We start from the raw sequence: 20,006 nt of genomic DNA, 5'->3' as shown, positions 1-20,006 counted from the left end.
AACAAAATGTCCTGACGTGTTGAATTGTCATTTTATCACCAGAGCCAAACCTTTGCTTTCAGTAAAAGAAAAGAAGATGTACTTTTTCTTGAGGAAACAAAGAAGTAATTGTATCCTAAAGTAATGTTGATTATTTAGTGAGAGAAAACTTAGGGTTGCCTGGGGCGCTCAGTCCATTGGGCATTCGACTTCACCTCAGATCATGATCTCGTGGTTTATAGGTTTGAGCCTCGCATTGGGCTCTCTGCTGTCAGCACAGAGCCCACGTAGGGTCCTCTATCTTCCTCTCTCTCTGCCCCACCCCCACTGGTTCTCTCTCTCTCTCTTCATAATAAATAAAGAAAGTAAAAAAAGAAAGAAAGAAAAATGAGGAGGGAAATTTTAGGACAAGAGAGAACTCCAGACTCAAAGTCTGTGACAGATCGTGACCCTGACATGACTAGAAGTCAACGTGATTAGAAGTGAACATGGCCAGAAGCTGACACAACTCAAGGACAGCAGAACTCTGCAGAATGACAAAAGATCTCTACAAAAAATGCATCAGACCTCAATCTTTCCCTGACGAGGTCAGAGAACAGTGAAACTATATAAGGATTTGCTGCCATGGGACTTTTGAGAGAATTTTTATGGGAGACTTCCTATCCCCAGAGCAGAAATACTAACATTCATATTTTACAATCTTTGGGATAGGTTCACCAATGTACTCAATCAGAAAGCACTCCTTAAGTTATAAATTATTAACAAGCAACAATGCACTTGGTTCCCCAAACAAAGAACTTATGATCTGGATATCTGGGAATGAGTACAGAAAACATTAAAAGCTCAACATTCTGAGGAGGCTAATGCCCCCAACCCCGAGGTAATCCTCACTCAGTCCCTTGTCCATTCTTCCCTTCTCCCCTTGAGTTCAGACGATGTATATGAAGATGTAGAATTACCCAAAAGAGAGGGGAAATAAACTTTTATAGTCAGCCTGTGCCTTTGGTGCCTTTATAGCCAAAAGATACTCCTCCCCCCACTCAAAAGGGTTAGAAGATATTGAGCGTCCAGAAACCTCACTGACTAGCTCTGATAAAGTCCTCACCCCAATGCAAAAGTACATTAAGGATGCCCATAAGACCGGTGACTTCCAGCCATTTCACACTGTCAGGCAAAATGGGCAATATGTCCATGAAGTCCTGCTCTGCCAAATAGTAAAAGAATTGCAGAAATCAGTTCAGTTGAATGGTCTCCACAGCCCTTTTAAAATCATCAGTTTAGAACCTATTTGTGGCACTTATTCCATGTCTGCCTGTGATGGGGGCTCTCTTCTGAAAATCATTTTGAGCCCAGCCGTCCATGCTGTGTATACCCAAGTGTTTTATATGCTTGTGTGACTCATGTCATGCTTAACTTTGATGCTGCTATCCTGGTGTCTTTTGAACAATTTTCTGGCCCAGGACACTATTCCCAACTAAGGCAGCTAGCCCAGCTTCGAATAATTGTCAAACAACAATGCACTAAAATAGTGTGTCATATTCTACACAGGCCATCCCTATTGAAGGGGACTCTAACTGTCTCTCCCCATTTCTCCCAATATCTAACTTTATGTGTGAGCTTCTCTCTCGTTCATTTCCTGGGCCAATGACTATAATGAATAGAGCCAATTGTCTCTGATTAGTGTACCTCGGGATGGAGACTTTAAGGAATATTCCCTAGCAGCCGCTGAAGCTCCTTTTGCTTTGGGGAATGTCCCTGTCATCTCTGGCCTGACGTGGACTGCCTAATGCACTAGTGGAAAACCAAATAAAACAAAACAAAAATCTGTACCTGCTCATATATCTGAGCTGACAGGCTTTGGGACCATGAGAACTCTTCCTCTACCTTCTGTGCCTTTGTCTGCCTCCAGGCTACTTGGTGGCACCTCAATTTTTCTGCCTTCCTTTCCCCCTCCTACAATTTCTGCACCACCTCGGGTGAGGTCTGCATATCTGGCTCTTCAGTGTCTCAAGCAGCATTACCTACTATCTCCACATTGTCAAAGAGCAAAAAATATCCCCCTTAGACTTTCACCACTCACTTCAGATTTCCTCACTGCTTCCACAGGAAAAAAGTGACAATGGTAAACTTTTAAGAGGACACAAATGAAATAAAATTAGGATAGACATGCATTTTATTTATTTTAATATAATTGATTGACAAATTGATTTGCAGACAACACCCAGGGCTCATTTCTTTTAAATGATCAGAATTGAATAATAAATATTCACTCATTGTACTAAGGTTTACTGAAGGTCAAATTAGCTCATGTTATCTGTGTTCCAATTTGTTAGCAAAAGGATAACTTAAAGCAATCGTTAACTTTGTCCATCTCTACTTTTCATGGGTAATTGTTTAGATGCCCTTCCGGGACTTTGGTATCCTTACACTTTAGTTTTTATTTAAATGATAAATTAAGTTAAATCCATTGGACATTGAGGTCTCTTCCACAACAAATAGAATGCTGAAGCATTGCTTAGTAAATATAGATTTGTGCTATGGGTTTCTTTGGCAAAAAAAAAAAAACCTAAAGTTACTAAAATCCATTAAAAATATAACTTGTGCTTCATAAGTCTGCCACCTACAAAATTTCTGATATAGCAGAGTTCACAAATGTTACTACTAAGTTTTCACTAGAGACTTAGGTCTCTAAGCTTTAAAATTCTGCTAAATGTAATTAGGCTAATGTAAATAAAGAAAGTCATTCTGTGTATAAAAGAGTAAGAGATATGTAAAAGAAGATACGAAAATAAAAACATATTTTTGTTAAAGATATAAATAAATAAATAAAAACACAATCTTAACAAATAGGGTTTAAAAAAACAGAATAGCATGCCCTTTTGAGTTTCTTACTTAAGGCTTGGTCAGAATTATGCATTCCTTTTAATCTATAAGGCAAAGCAATTGTAAAATGAGCACATAATAAGCTCAAATATATATCAGAAAAGGGGGGGATACCTTGGCTGTCTGCATAACAACCTCAGCTCCTTTTTGTGCTGTGATTATTCTTAACTTCTAAAATCTTAATCCTCAAGGACTAACCACAGCTATGCCACATCCTTCAAAATCAGAGAAACCTTCTCATCCTATGGTGCTATACAAAACCCCTGGAGGGGGGCCCACACAGACTTGGCCCACTAAACTTCCACATGGGTTGAGGATATTCCTGTGTTCTTTTAGGACTGTATTCTTTCTTGGACTTCTGTGGGTTCCCTCTCAGTTGGTAAAGCTGTACCATGGCATGGTGGAGACCACCATGATATCTTCCAAATGACCAGGACTTCCAGGGAATGAGTCTCGGAAGAATGGGAAACCACGCCCCCCTTTTTGGAAGAACCCTCTTCATTGACTCTTCACCCTGAAGCCACTTCGCAAATGCAAGTCTTTGTCCCTGATATAACATTGGGAAGCCTCAAATGTCTGTCTAACCAGGCAAGCATCCTCTTACAACACAATGGTATTGCATATACTTCTGAAATGCATCTGATAGCCATGATATCAATCACTGACAGGAATTCGATACAGGTAACCCTGATTCTTCTCCTTGCCTTCATTTGTCCAGGCCAAGCTCAATATTTAGATTATGCTCATCTACATAACACACCTATATGTGACAAGCTTAACACTCCTAGATGGGGATATACCTATTAGCAATAATGACATGGAGATCATGGGAGGAGTCAATCTTAACCCACCCTTCCAAGCTGAACAAGAGCACTGGCTTTATATGACTAGACCACAATGGTGGCTTACTTCAGAACCTCCTTAGGTGTGTTACTAAACTTAGTAGCTTATGTGCTTGTCTCAAATGAAGAATCAACTGGCATTTACATGTACAGCCCAAAACCTCTACAAGGCCAGACAATTTAAAATTTTTCTCAGCCACAAATTTTGATATACCTCAAAAACAAACTTATCTCATACTCCTAATCTTCTAGCTTGCTCTAATCTCAAGTATTCATACCACCGCTCGAATAATATTCTTTGGACAACCTGGTATGGAGAGACTGAGCATAATATTCGCTAGGTCACTTGGACCTTAATTGACTGGGTCCCAGAGGCCACCTTGAAACAAAATATTTGAATAAGACCATATCCTTCGACCAATCTAGTAAGAATAATATTTTTTTTTGGAAGGACAGAGGTTGGTCTGGCCCTATATTTCTACTCATAAAGGAAAATGTAAAATGGTTGTTAATCTTTGAGACCTAGGCCTTCCCTTCTTGACTCATAGTGTTAGCCATGATGGAATTTATATAAATAAACATATTAACAAAACATGGGACTCCCTGACCAATTTGCATGGCCTACTATTTTCATTCCTTCTCCTTACATTCTCTTTATTACCTCCACTTTACAAACCCAACCAATAGAAAATAAGTATAACATTTCTACCACCATGGGTGGGTTTATGTCCCGAGTAAATAAATATAACATCTACCAATTAAATTTCCCCTCTTTATTAGTTCTTAGTGTGTCTCAGCCTGGGTTCCTATTAATAGCTCTGAGCCCTATATGCATCCATCAGGATGAGGCTCACTTTCCAAGCTTGTTAAACACTGGTATTCAGCTTTAAGGCAAAAATGATTTGTTGGCCATTTAATCATGGGCACCTTAGCAGCAGTAAGCATTATCCCCTCTGTCACTGTCACTGGAATTGGCCTACATCAAACTGCCCATGTCCTCGTTAAATTTGTGGTCAATACTACCAAAAAATTAAACCAAATTTCTATTGATAGACAAGCTTTGGCCTGCCTTGAAGCTTTTGAAGCTGCAGTGGAATTTATTGGAAAAAGGCCTTGTTTCTCCACTCTAAACTGCCCCGTGACCTTAACGACCAGCATATTTGCATAACTGCCATTCCTTATGGTCACTCCCAAGCCTGGGATGCTTTCCAGACACACCTTTACAGTGTTTTTTTTTTTTTTTTTCCTTTCTATGCCTCTAACATTATAGGAAATGTGGTTGTGACATTGAGCCAACAGCTACAATATACAGACGACCAAATTAGAAATGAATGGCCTGATTCCTGGGCAATGTGGCATGACTTAAATCTTTTCTCACTTACAGCCAGCACACATGTCAAATTATGGATAACTCTGGGAAGCAGAATACTTATACCGTGTCTCTTTTTATATCTTTGCAGAGTCACCCGCCAAGCCACCCAAAAACAAAACAAGGACCAGGAATTGTCATGATGGTCTGTGAACAAAAAACTAGAGAAAACCAAGAAAAAAAAAAAGGTGGGACTGTAGGAATTGAGTATAGGAATCCCAGAGCTTGTACCAATGGGTTAACAAGGCTAAGGATGAAAGCATCCAAGTTTAGGTAAGCAGGGAAAAAGCGTCCTGAGCATGGAAAAAGACAGAGGAAAGGAAGTCGCAGGATGAAAGCATCCAGAAGAGGTAAGCAGGGGGAAAGCACCCCCAACATAGAACAAAGACACAGGAATAGGAAGACACAGAGTGAAAGCATCCAAGATTACGTAAACAGGGCGAAAGCACCCCCAGCATAGTACAAAAGCAGAAAGCTGCTTTCAGAAGATGGAAGCTCCAGAATAGGTATACAGGTAAAGAGGGATAAATACAGCCTCAACAGGGTGAAATCACCTGGAGCAGAGCTAACCAGCAACAGAAACCTGCCTTCTTAACTCTGAGGTAGCATTCTCTGTCTAATCCGTAGGCAAATTAAGATAAACAGACAATGTGTCTCATGCCTGTCATGAAGAGCCATCTGCTGGATGCCAGGATTTGTTTTTTATATTGACCCAAACCCTAACACCACATAACATAAAAAGCTCCTTTCTCTCACACACATAGGTTAATAATCAACCTTTTATTCTTTCTATACATCCATCATGTTGGTAAGCCTTCTGATGCTAAAAATACAGAGCAAAGACCCTTACTCAGGGCTCTTTTCTCCTTCCTGACAGTAGCCACTCTTTTATTCAGTTCTGCATCCACTCTATTTCTAGATAAGAGAAACATTGAGAATCCAAGTCTACACAAAGGCAGGATCCTCCATGTTCCTTGTTTATAATCTTATCACACAGAAGAAGGACCCCACCTCCCCAAGTCAGGACAGAACATGATCAAATGCAAAGAGAGCAGGCTGCAAGCAGGGACACAGGATGGGGACTGTCACTTTGACAGCAAAAGGGTGTATGGCAGGTGCTGTTAGGGTATTGGTGCTGGATTTGGGAAACTGAAGCTGGCAATGCACTAGGACAGCACTGCAGTCCTGCTGATGACACCTCATGCCCCCAGAGTCCACCTGCCCCTGCAGAAGAGTCGCATCTGTGACCCTGAACTCTGCCAGAGGATTCGGTCCTTCACCACACTCACAGGCACATCCTCTCCTGGCAGCCTGGGAGCACAGATATTCTGAGGACCTCAAGCCCTGGGGACAGAGCTGGTCAGGGGGACACGGTCACACAGCAGACTTGAGCCTCGTCAAAGGAGGCAGAGCGCAGGAAGGCACAGACTCTGCAAAGGAAGATGCCTCATGTGGTGACCCCTTGGGGTCATGCTCATGGATGGAGTCAGTGTGCTGGGCACATGGCAGGGACCAGAGATCACCTGCTAAATGAAGAAGAAGTGAGTGAATGAGGGAGTTAATGAGAGAAGGAGTGAAGAAGTGAATGATGGAGGTCAAGTCCACACAGCAGGGGAATTTATTTGGGCTGAGGTCAGAGGGTATAACAGCCTGGGTCCTAGAAGGTGGCACAGGGTGTGTCCTGCTCTCCTCCCATGGCTGGCCTTCCTTCGTGTAGCACCTGCTGATATCTGGGATCATCTCCATCTCCTCAGACAATGCTGAATGTTCCCAGGAGGTGGGAACCAGGCAGAGACCTGAGCAGGGTCTTCCAGGAGTGCCCTGCCCTAGAGGATCATGTGGCAACCTGCCAGGTGGCTCTTTATGTCTTGTAGGCACCAGGCAATGATTCACCTCATCTCTCAGAGAATCCAACAGACAACCCATCAAGAAGGCCAAGTTATGTCCTCCAGTCACAGATGTGGAAACTAAAGCTAACATCACAGCCTGGGTTCACTAGTAAAACAAGCTAGGTGAGCATCCCAGTACCCTTGACTTTCGATTGTCATAACATCAGGCCTGTATCTCAGCATTCTGGAACTCAGATCCTACCTCCTGGAGCACCCCACTCTCCTGCCATGAGGCCCCTCTGAACTCAGGGGAGCAGAGCTGAGCCATCAGCCTGGGACCAGACATGGTGGCTGGGAAAGGGAGGACCCTGGGCTCTGTAGGCTCTCCCAGTATGGGACCACCAGGGCTCTGTGGTTTCTCTTGATACCAGATGAGTTGGGCTCCATGAACTCTCCTGGTACTGGACAGCTGCTCCCCTTCAGGTCAGGACTTCTCACTGTGAATCTCCTGGGGCTTGGTTTCCTTATGTTGTCAACGGACCTGCTGCTCCCCAGACCATAAACCACCATCTGAGGGCGATCAGCACTGCCCCATAGGGTTTAATTTGCCTGAATTCCTTCCAGGAATGCCCCACATCTCTGACAACTGCTCCCCATGGAGGTCACCTCCCCTTGGACCTGCATGTGTCTGCTCTTCATCCTAGGAACACATGGACTTTGTAGTATTTTAGGAACAGAGGCTTGGGAAACGTTTCTCTGGAGTTGGGTGTGAGTAACACTTTTCCCCTATGTGGTGCCACTGTCCAGCTTTCTGCATTTCCTTCTTTATGTTTTCACCAAAGGGGCAACAACCATGTCTTCCCTGGCATCAGGCTATGGTGTCACAGAAGAAACAGGAGCCTCTACCCTAAGGTTATGACCAATTTTACCAAAGGGGTCTAATTTTTTCACATCCAACTTTTAATCCTTTGGGGATTTCAATATCAAATGAGAAAAATCCTGTTTCAAATAAACACAAAATACAAATATTAATCTGTCCCATCTTAGAATGTGTGGGCAGACACAAAGGCATCTATTGTGAGGTTCCAGTTATAGGAAAAGACACAAAGATAGCTGGGAACTTCCCTCATCTGGGGAAGGAAACAGGCATTCAAGTCCTGGCAGTACAGAGAATTCCCTTCCAAATCAACAAAACCAGGTCAACACCACGGCATGTCAAAGCGAAACTGGAAAAATACAAAGATAAAGAGAGAATTCTGAAAGCAGCTAGGGACAAAGAGGTCTTAATCGACAAGGGAAGACACAGAAGGGTAGCAGCAGACCTATCCAATGAAATTTGGCAGGGCAGAAGGGAAGGGTAGTAAACAGTCAATGTGATAAATGGGAACATATGGAGTGAAGAATCCTTTCCCCAGCAAGGCTGTCATTTAGAATAGAAAATGACAGAAAGGCTTTCCAAGACAAACAAAACCTAATGGAGTTCATGAACACTAAACCAGCCCTGCAGGAGACCCTAAGGGGAGATTCTGTGAGTGGAAAGCAGCAGAGACTACAAAGGACCAGAGGCCTCACCAAAAGCATGAAACCTTCAGATAATACAATGACACTAAATCCATATCTTTAACTAATCACTCTGAGTGTGAATAGATTCAATGCCCCAATCAAAAGACACAGGGAATCAGAATGGGTAAAACACAAAACAAAACCAAACAACAAGATCCATCTATATGCTGTCAACAAGACACTGATTTTAGACCCCAGGACACCTCCAGATTCAAAGTGAAGGTATGGGGAACCACCTATCATGCTACTAGAAGTCAAAAGAAAGCTGACGTCACCATACTTCCATCAGACAGACTAGATTTTAAACCAAAGACTGTAGTAACAGATTCAGAAGGGCATTATATCATAATTTAGGGGTCTATCCATCAAGAGGAGCTAACAATTGCAAATGGTTATGTCCCCAAAGTGAAAGGCCCACATATATGAATCGATTACTCACAAACATGAATAAATGTATACACACAAATACCATGATTGTAGATGACTTTAAGATGCCACTCATGGCAATAGGCGCATCATCAAGGCAGAAAATCAGTAAGGAAACACAGATCCAATGTGTCATTGGACCAGATGTATTCAGATACACATAGATATATATTGGCCTTAATATATACCTTTATATACATGGATATCAACACCGATATATTGAGATCTTTTCATCCAACAGCATTAGAATGCACATTCTTCTTAAGTACACATAGAACATTCTCCAATATAGATCACATCCTGGGTCACAAAACAGCCCTCCACAAATATAAAAGGACTGAGATCATACCATGCATATTTTCAGATCACAACACTCAGACACTTGGAATCAACCACAAGAACAAAAATTGGAAAGCCTCCAAATGCATGGAGGTTACAGAACTTCCTACTCAAGAAAGAATGGGTCCACCAGGCGATTAAAGAAGAAATTAAAAACCATATGGAAGCAAATGAAAATGAAAACACGCAAACCAAACCCTTTGGGATGCAGCAACGGCAGTCCTTAGAGGAAAATACATTGTAATCCAGGTCCATCTACAGAAGTAAGGATGGTCCCAAATACAGAAACTAACTTCACTCCTAAACAAACTAGAAACACAGCAGCAAAGAAAGCCCAACGTCAGCAGAAGAAGGGAAACAAAAAAGAGTAGAGCAGAAATAAATCTTATAGAATCCAAAAACAAGGTTTCACACATCAATGAATCTAAGAGATGTTTTTTTTTTTTTAAATAGGCAAAATTGATAACACCCTAGCCACACTTCTCAAAGAGAAGAAAGACAGGCCCAAACAGATAAAATCACAAATGAAAGACGAGAGATCACAACCAACCCCACAGAAATACAACAAGAATCCGAGGATACTATGAAAAAGTATATGCCAACAACCTGGACAACCTGGAACACATGGACAAATTCCTAGACACCCACACACTACCAAAAGCCAAACGGGAAGAAATAGAAAACATGAAGAGACCCATAACCCGTGAAGACATTCAATCAGTTATTAAAAATCTCCCAACAAATAAGAGTCCTGGGCAGGATGGCTTCCCAAGGGAATCCTACCAGACATTTAAAGCAGAGTTAATCCTTCTTCTTCTCAACAAGATACTAGCAAACGTAATGCAACGGTATATTAAGAGAATGATTCACCAGGATCAAGTGCGATTCATTCCTGGGCGGCAGGGCTGGTTCAATATTCACAAATCAATCAACATGACACATCCCATCAAGAGAAGAAAAGATAAGAACCATATGATCCTGTCAATAGATGCAGAAAAAGCATTTGACAAAATACAGCACCCTTTCTTAATACAACCCTCAAGAAAGTCAGATAGAAGGAATAGACCTTCAATCCCTAAAAGCCACATATGAATGGCCCACAGCTAATAGCCTCCTCCGTGGAGAAACACTGAGAACTTTTCCCCTGAGATCAGGAACACGAAGGGATTTCTACTCTCACCACTGTTGTTTAATATGGTGTTGGAAATCCTAGCATTAGACATCACACAACAAAATGAAATAAAAGGCATCCAAGTTGGCAAAGAGGTCAAAATTTCACAGTTTGCAGACGACACGATACTCTATGTGGACATCCTGAAAGCCTCCACCAAAAAAAACCTGCTAGAATGGATACATGTATTCAGCAAAGCTGCAGGATAAAAAATCAATGCACCCAAATCGGTTGCATGTTTATACACCAATCATGAAGCATTAGAAAGAGATATCAAGGAATCGATCCCATTTATCACTGCACCAAACCATAAAATACATAGCATTAAACCTACCCAAAGAGGTAAAAGATCTGTATGCTGAAAACTATAGACAACTTATGAAAGAAACTGAAGAACACACAAAGAACCTGGAAAGTATTCCATGCTCATGGGTTGCAAGAACAATCATTGTTAAAATGTCAATACTACCCAAAGCAATCTGTACATTCAATGCAATCCCAAACAAAATAACAGCAACATTCTTCACAGAACTAGAACAAACAATCCTAAACTTTGGAGAGAACCACAGAAGACCGAGAACAACCAAAATAAGGTTGAAAAAGAAAACCAGAGTGGGGGAGGCATCACAATCCCGCACTTTAGCCTGAACTACAAAGCTGGACTCCTCAAACGCACGGTATTAGCTCCAAACAAGCACAGAGGCCAATGGAATAGAATAGAGAACCCAGAAATGGACCCACAGATGTGTGGTGAACTAAGCTCCAACAAAGCAGGAAAGAGTAGCCAATGCAAAAAAGACAGTCTCTTTAGCTAATGGTGCTGGGAGAACTGGACAGCAACATGCACAAGAGTGAACCTGGACTACTTTCTTACACCTTACACAAACATAAACTCCAATGCATGAAAAAGCTAACCGGGAGACAGGAAACCATCAAAATCCTAGAGGAGAAAACAGGCAACAACCTCTCTGACCTCTGCTGCAGCAATTACTTACTTGAGCCAAAGGCTCAAATTACTTACTTACTTTCAGAGGCAAGGGAAATAAAAGCAAAAGTGAACTTTTGGGACCTCATCAAGATACTAAGCTGCCACACAGGAAAGGCAACAATCAACAAACATTAAAGGCAACCGACGGAATGGGAGAAGATATGTATTTGCAAATGGCATATCACATACAGGGTTAGGATAAAAAAGTCTATAAAGAACTTGCCAAACTCAACACCTGAAAACCAAGTAAGTGAAGAAAGGGGCAGAGGACGTGAATAGACACTTTTCAAAGGAGGCATCCAGATGACCAACGGACACATGCAAAGATGCTCAACATCACGCATCATCCAGGAAATACAAATCAAACCCCACTGGGATACCACCTCAGTGGGTCAGAGTGTGGTGGTGACATTCACAACTCTGGAAATAACAGATGTTGGCGAGGATGTGGTGAAACGGGGACCCTCTTGCACTGTTGGTGGCAATGCAAACTGGTGCAGCCGCTCTGGAAAACAGTGTGGAGGTTCCTCAAAAAAATTAAAAATACAATTACCCTACAACCCAGCAACAGCACTATTAGGCATTTATCCAAAGGATACAGGAGTGCTGATTTGTAAGGGCACATGTACCCCAGAGTTGATAGCAGTTCTATCAACAATTGCCACATTATGGAAAGAGCCTAAATGTCCATCAACTGATGAATGGCTAAAGAAGAGGTGGTGGTCTATATACAATGGAATAATACGACTTGGCGATGAAAAAGAATGGAATCTTGCCATTTGCAACACTGTGGAAGCAACTGGAAGGTATGATGCTAAGTGAAATAAGTCAGTCAAGAGAAAGATATCATATGTTTTCTCTCATATGTGGAATTTGAAAACTTCACACAAGACCATAGGGGAAGGGAAAGAAAAAATAGTTACAAATACCTAGAGGGAGGCAAACCATATGACGCTCTTAAAAGACAGAACAAGCTGAGGGTTGATGGGGATGGGGAGTTAAAGGGGTGGAAAAAAGGGATGGTGGGCACTGAGGAGGGCACATGCTGGAATGAGCCCTGGGATTATCCGGAAGTGATGAATCACGGGAATCTACTCCCGAAGCCAAAACTACACTGTACACACTATATATTCCCTAACTGGACACTAAATTGTCAAATAATAAAAATAAAGAATAAATAAAGAATAATAATGAAATCAGGGGAGGGGCGCCTGGGTGGCTCAGTCAGTTGAGTCTCTGAATTTGGCTCACGTCATGAGCTCTTGGTTCATGAGTTCGGGCCCCGCATCAGGCTCTCTGCTGTCAGCACAGAGCCTGCTTTGGATCCTCTGTCCCCCTCTCCCTACTCCTCCCCTTCTCCCTCACTTTCTCTCTCTCAAAAATAAACAAACACTAAAAATATTCTTAAGGAGTAAAAATAATACAATAACAAAAGCAGGGTGGAAAAACATGAGATTCAAGATTTCAACTCTATATTTCAACAGTAGTTTTAAGGATGTAAAATATGCTTTTACTAATATAGACAAATAGTCATTTCTGTAATGAATGGCATTAAGAGTAATAAAATATTTTAACTGTGAAACACTAATTAAGGATTTTATATGAATACTGCTTTTAACAATTAATCTTGGGACCCCTTGGTGTCTCAGTCAGTTGGGCATCCAACTCTTAGTTTCAGCTCGAGTCATGATCCCAAGGCCGTGGGATCAACCCCTGCGTCAGGTCCACACGAAGCATGGAGTCGGCTTGCGATTCATATGCTCCCTCACTCTCTCTCAAGAATCAACATTAAAAAAATAGTAAAACAAATGAAAAAGTTAATCTTAAGGCACAAGATTTAAAGTATAGAAGAGAAATACAGGATTACAGAATTTTGAGCCATTTTCCAGAACTACCATGAAGTCTAATAAAAATATAAAAACCGATTTAAAATTTCATATAGTTTTATTATTCCACTGGGAACAGCATATGAAGAGCTCTAATTTCCTATCTACACCATATTGGAAGGTAGTTAAGGACCCGAGAAGGAATCTAGCATTAAGCAACTAATATGTTTATGATCAACCAATTTGAAGATTTTAAAGTCTTCAAATACATGTGTGATTATCAACCAGGACTGAACATTCCCAGGAGGAAATAAGAAAGGGACCAAAAAAAATCAACTCAGCAGTCTTTCTCAGTTTTACACATGAAAGAATTTACATGCTAAATTGAAAAACTATGAATACTAAAGTTTCCCCTGAATAATATAAAATATATCTTGGGGTGCCACGGGGATTCAGTCGGCTAAGCATCCGACTTCGGCTCAGGTCACGATCTCATGGTTCCTGAGCTCGATCCCCGCATGTCAGGCTCTGTGCTGACAGCTCAGAGCCTGAAGCCTGCGTCAGATTCTGTGTCTCCCTCTCTCTCTGCCCTTCCCCCGCTCATGCTCCATCTCTCTCAAAAATAAATAAATATTGTTTTAAAAATGTATCTATTGTCGGAAATATTCAAAAAAGTAAAAATCATCTCCTACAAAGAATATTGCATACACTCTTGGAAACATTTCCTGCCTTATGATTCTGTCATGACAAAGAGTTCATATTAGACAAAAATTTATACATGTTGAGTTCATTCATTTGGTATGTGTGCATGTGTCTATTCTATGCAGATACTATTAAAACAAGAGTGGCACCTGGGTGGCTCAGCTGGTTAAGCGTCCAACTTGATTTTGGCTCAGGTTATTCAAGCTCTGTTTCAGGTTTGACACTAGCAGCACAGAGCCTGCTTAGGATTCTCTCTCTCTCTCTCTCTCTGTCTCTCTCTGCCTCTGTCTCAATCTCTGTCTCTCTCTCTCTCAAAATATATAAACAGTTGAAAACTTAAAATTAATAGAAGATAATTCAGAATGCAGAAATACTATTTTATATATATTTTTTTCTTTCAGAGTGTGGCAGCTTAAGTGGCACCTGGGTGTCTCAGGCAGTTAAGCATCTTGATTTGGGCTCAGGTCATATTCTCACAAACCGGTTTGTGAGTCTGAGCTATGGGTCCAGCTCTGTGCTGACAATGAAGAGCCTGTTTGGGATTATCTTTGTCTCTCCCCTCTCTCCCTGTCCCTACCCTGCTTGCTCTCTCTCTCAAAATAAATAAATAAGCTAAAAAACAAAAAAAACCAAATTCAGTGTTGCAGCTTCAAATTTAGTTTTTCATTTCACGGATAAAGAACCTTATTTACATCACCAGAAATTTTACTTAATGAAAAGAATAAATGTTTATTTCCTCTCTTTCTACTCAAAAATACCTAAAATATACAAAGATTATACCACACAGTAAGTTACCTTAGAAACCCCAAAAAGACAATAGCCAAAAAGTGAAAATTCGCAATCAACCTGGTATGGCCTAAAACAGATTTCACTTTGCATTCCTTAGAAACACAGGTTTTGCTAAACTAAATCTAGGATATCACCTTTATTAAACTGAAATGTAAGGGCAAAAATTTCTTCCAGTTCTTAACAGAAATCAGCTGTAAGTCATTCAGAAGAGTCTAAGCATATTTTTTTGTTACCTGGCTTTTTTTTTTCTTAATTTGCACTTAAAATATTCCCTCCCACATTTTATAATTTAAAGAGCATCTGCTCTGCCTTAATCCCACTATTGCTGCTGTGATTTTATGATACTTTCTCTCAACTCTTCATACTTTAAGTTCAACTCGCCCTTCTAAAATGAATTCTTCCCCTTCACCCCCCTCCTCATCTTCATATGCATCGAGCTATTCTTTCCAGCTGCCTTCTCCTTCTTTGCTTCCATAAAGGCGTATCCGAGAATTGTCTACTCCCACCCAACTTTATAAATTTCAATCCTGTACCTTCCTCTCTGTTGTCATTACACTGATTTCTATTATGATCTTGAGGACTTCCGTTTCTTCCTAAGATCCTTTTCATCATTATAAAGAGCAAGAGGATGGTATGGGGTGGGGACAGTATAAAACAAAACAACTTACCTTTGCAAGACCAAGGACAGCTAACGTCTTGAGAGAAGGTTTCAGAAGAGATTTAGATGATGGTAAAACAGGAAGATGATCACCATAAACTCGGGCTGGTGTTTTGGAAAGATTTTCAGCCACATCTTAATTTTGAGAATCAGGATTGTTGTCCTCAGATAAGGTTCCACCTTCTGGTTTCACAGTGCCACGTTTTGGTTTCACTTAGTAGAAAACAAAGTAAAGAGGACATGAAAATATCTGTAACTTCAAATGAGTGAATAACACAAGAATGGACAAGAATTAGTGAATAATACAAGTCTTCCAATAGCTTACCGTTTTTCATGAATTGCCAAGAAGAATGCAGGAGTTTTGCTATGCATGGTTTCGGGACATTCTAGAATAGAATTAATAGCTTTAAGGATTATAAGAATCCAATTCAATAAAATAATTGTAATATTCACCATTACCAAATGAGCACCATTACACAAGGAACACAGGCTTTGGAATCATTCAAATGTAGATTCATATCTCAGTTATGCCATTTACTATTTATTACCAGTCTCCATTTTTTCATGTGGTGAGAATTACAAGAGATCTCATAGGTAGTCTCAAAATGTTACTCGCCATACCTGTAAGTGATTAATATCAGGTAAATGCTTTACCAAAGTAATCTCAGATAAACATTGAACCCTAGGTAATTGAAAGCATGTTGAAAAAACTAAGAAATTTAAATATGTTATCTTGTGAGGTGTTTGCATGATTTAGACTGGCATGAAGTATCTCTTGTAAGAGTAAATATACAAACTTACTCTTCAGTGGTATCTTATGTCGGTAAGTTGGAATTGCAAACAGTTTAAGTTGCTTCTGTTTCTCAAAACACTAAAAAAATATGACTGTTCAAATGTAGCTCCTTCTGGGATGCCTGGGTGGCTCAGTCAGTTAGGTGATCCACTTTTGATTTCAGCTGAGGTCATGAACTCACTGTTAGTGGGGTTCAAGCCACACAGCAGACTCTGTGCTGACAGTGCAGTACCTGCTTGAGATTCCCTCCTTCCCTCTCTGTCTGCCCCTCCCTACTAGCACTTGCTCATTCTCTCTCTCTCTCCCTCCCTTTCCAGGAGAAATACAAACATTACAAAAACATTTAGCTCAGCTCCTTCCAAGAAAGAGGAAAAAAGAATAATAAACCTTGTGGGGAATAAGTCATGGATGAAACCACACAGAGACAGTAGAATTCCATAACCAATATGTTGACAACAGAATTGACAGAAAGTGATGTACTAAAAGGACACTAAAGAAATGTTTTCTGCAAGGAAACATTATTGTAGGAGTAAACCATGAAAAAAAAGGCATGGTGGGGGGAACACATAGGTGGCTCAGTCAGTTCAGTGCCCAACTTCAGCTCATGAGTCATGACCTCATGGTTTGTGGGTTTGAGACCCATATTGAGCTCTGTGTTGACAGCTGGGAGCCTGGAGCCTGCTTTGGATTCTGTGTCTCCCTCTGTCTCTGCCCCTAACCTGCTTGCACTCTGTCTCTCTCTCTCCCTCCAAAATAAATAAACTTTAAAAACATCAAAAATACCTTAAAAAGCATGGGGGGAGAAGAGGAAAAAGGAAAAAAAACAGAACATGAGCAATCAATCAAGCATGAGCTTAAGACAAGGAAGAAAAGGAGAAATGTGAGCAAAATAAGGTAAGTGGAAACAACATACACTTTTTAACGGGTACATAAGTAGGATTGGGAATATACAATGAGCAATAGTCTTTTTTAAACCTTTTAAAGATATATATAAACACTATACGTAAAACAGAGGCTTCGATTCACAGTATGTCTCTAATAATACTGACTTTTATCACTCTAGAGTTATCTGCTTACAAATACTGTAATAAAGAATTTAAGTTTTTTCACTATAAAAAAATGTTTAATTACTGGCATCTATCCCTTCCGAAAAGCTATAAATTATTACTAGACTAACAAAAGAACAGAAAAAGAGAGGTTCTTAACACATCAACTTTCACTATGGAAAAAGAATTGGGAATGAGAATTCTAGGAAGAAATGTGAACCTTCAAAGGATGTATGTAATGGGACACAGTTGGCGTTACACAAACAAAGGCTGAGGACTTTTTCTCTGCAATTCGAAGCTCACAATGGGAGGACACTAAAAATATACTGTAACCTTCTTTCATATGTAACTCTTGATTTCCTCAATAGAATTCACTTGCGTTTATACGTATTAAACACTAAAACGGAATATAAACTGAAGCCTGACTTTTTAAATTCACATATTTAATTGTGATATATCATGCGTATTTCATTGCTTTTCAAACTCCATTCTACGGAATTCCATTTCCCTACTCATTTGTTCACATTCAAAAACTATGACATTGCTTCTTCCAAGCAAGACTTTATTCTAGGAGCTCCAGAAGTCAAACAAGTAGGTTTCCTAACCTCCAGTAGCTTATAATGATTTAGGGGTTTTGAAATGAATATTTAAATAAATATCAGATGTCTGAAACTTTAAATTTTAGAATCTGACACAAGGACTAGGAGGAGATATTTTTAAAAGCTAGAATATGAAAGACTTCTGAAATTAGAAATTTGACACCTTGGCTATGAAGAGCCTCTGCTCATAGAGCTACTCTTTTCAGCAAAATACGTATCCTGCAGGGAGATGCACAATTTTAACTTACTCTTCGTGGAGTTATTTCAAAACTACAGGGAAACACCTTTGTGAGGTAAATGTTGAGAAATAATGTAAACATCTAACTTTCTACATTTTCTAATATTATTTTAGTCTAAATGTAGAACAAAGGATAGAGCCAAAGGAAAATCCTGTATCTTACCAAAATAAAACTTGCCCAGGGCGGGGGCAACCTACAATAGATACTTGGATCCAATAAGATTTCATTTAGGCATGAGTATTATCAGTCATGTTACTATCACAGTAAGAATCCTTATCCTTAACCAAATGTCATATTTCCTCCATTATGGGAAAGCTTTTCCCAATATAATTTGACCGTCATTATATATTTTCCAGCCCATTCTTTTATCAGCCTCCATCTCTAGGATTTACCAAAGTAAAACAAAATAAAACAAAACATTCAACGCGTCATGTATGTGTAAAGAGGTTTGTTCTTGCTAACTTTCCATGACACACATAAAATGATGATACACAGTCTCCTCTTAAATTTTCAGAGTAAATAAGGGAGAAAACTAAATTCAGAGCAGGAAAGTGAGTTTCACATGAGGGTACTTTACCTTGGTACCAAAATCTAAGTCTTGGCTAGCTGATGTAGACCATGAATCATCAGGACCAGGTTTGTGGGAAAGCCTTTAGAGCAAAAATATACAACAAACACATGTTCATTTATATAAAAACAAAATTTAAAACATTAAGTGAAAGTTCAGCTATCTGTTTATTAAACAAAGTTTCTTGGTATAATTAAAAGTTGGCCTCTGGTTTTTTCATTAAGTTTTATTTTAATTCAAGTAATAGTAACATCCATGGTTATTTTAGTTTATTAATATAGTGATTCACCAACTCCATACTCACCCCGTGCTCATCATGACAAGGCTACTCCTCGATCCCCATCACCTCTTTCACCACTCCCACCACTCGCCTCCTCTCTGGGAACCATCTGTTTATTCTCTGCAGTTAATTGCCTATTTCTTGGTTTGTATCTCCCTTTTTTTTCTCCCTATGCTCAATTGTTGTTTCTTAAGTGCTAAATGAGTAAAATCATATGGTATTTCTCTTTCCCTGAATTTGCTTACCATACTACTCTCGGGCTCCATCCAGGTGATTGCAAATGGTAAGATTTCATTGTTTCATGGTTGAGTAATATTCCAGTGTGTGTGTGTGTGTGTGTGTGTGTGTGTGTGTGTGTATGAATTACGCATACAAACACACACACATACATGCAGGACATCTTCGTTCACTCATTTGTCAATGGACACTTGCGCTGGTTATTGGAAATAATGCTGCAGTAAACACAGGGATGCGTGTGTCCCATGGAATTCTTGTTTTTGTATTCTCTTGGGTAGTATCCAGTAGTGCAATTACTGGATCATAGGAGAGTTCTGTTTTTAATTTTTTGAGGAACCTGCATACTGTTTTCCACAGGGGCCGCACGCATTTGCATTTCCACCAACAGTGCAAGAGGTTTCCTTTGTCTCCACATCCTCGCAAACACTTGCTTCTTGTGTCTTGGAATATAGCCATTCTGACAGGTGTGACGTGGTATCTCGTTGTAGTTTTGGGGAGCATCTTTTCATGTGTCTGTTGACCATCTGTATGTTGTCTTTGGAAAAATGTCTGGTTATGTCTTCTGCTCATTTTGAACTGGGCTTTTTTGGTGGGAGGGGATGTTGACTTGTATCAATTTTTTATATATTCTGGATGCTAACACTTTACTGGATTTGCAAAACATTTTCAAATATGTTCTCCTATCCCAGAGCTTGCCTTTTACTTTTGACAGTTTCCTTCACTGTGCAAAACATTTGTGGGTTCATGTAGTCCCCATAGTTTATTCTTGCTTTATTTCCCTTGGCTCAGGAGACATAACTAGTAAAATTTTGCTACAGCCAAAGCCACAGAAATGACGGTCTGTGCTCTCTTCAAGGATTTTTTATGGTTTCAGGTCTCA

At 40.1% G+C, this 20,006-nt stretch overlaps 1 protein-coding gene across 3 annotated transcripts in view; it reads right to left on the bottom strand.

Moving 5' to 3' along the window:
- LOC132676164 (IQ motif and SEC7 domain-containing protein 1-like) overlaps nucleotides 1–20,006 on the bottom strand; it is a 60,335-nt gene that overhangs the window by 21,707 nt on the left and 18,622 nt on the right. For all 3 annotated transcript variants that reach the window (XM_078441073.2, XM_078441074.2, XM_078441077.2), the window contains exons 3-5: nucleotides 18,619–18,691; nucleotides 15,690–15,750; nucleotides 15,375–15,577 (exon numbers count right to left, since the gene is read on the bottom strand). The gene's annotated coding sequence lies outside the window, so the exon portion shown is untranslated. The remainder of the gene's footprint in view (nucleotides 1–15,374; nucleotides 15,578–15,689; nucleotides 15,751–18,618; nucleotides 18,692–20,006) is intronic.

The sequence above is a fragment of the Panthera onca genome, chromosome F1 (assembly GCF_046562875.1).
Source record: "Panthera onca isolate mPanOnc1 chromosome F1, mPanOnc1 haplotype 2, whole genome shotgun sequence".
Lineage (NCBI taxonomy): Eukaryota > Metazoa > Chordata > Mammalia > Carnivora > Felidae > Panthera > Panthera onca.
Note: the sequence above shows the minus strand (reverse complement) of the source record. Positions and strands in the feature narration are given on the sequence as shown.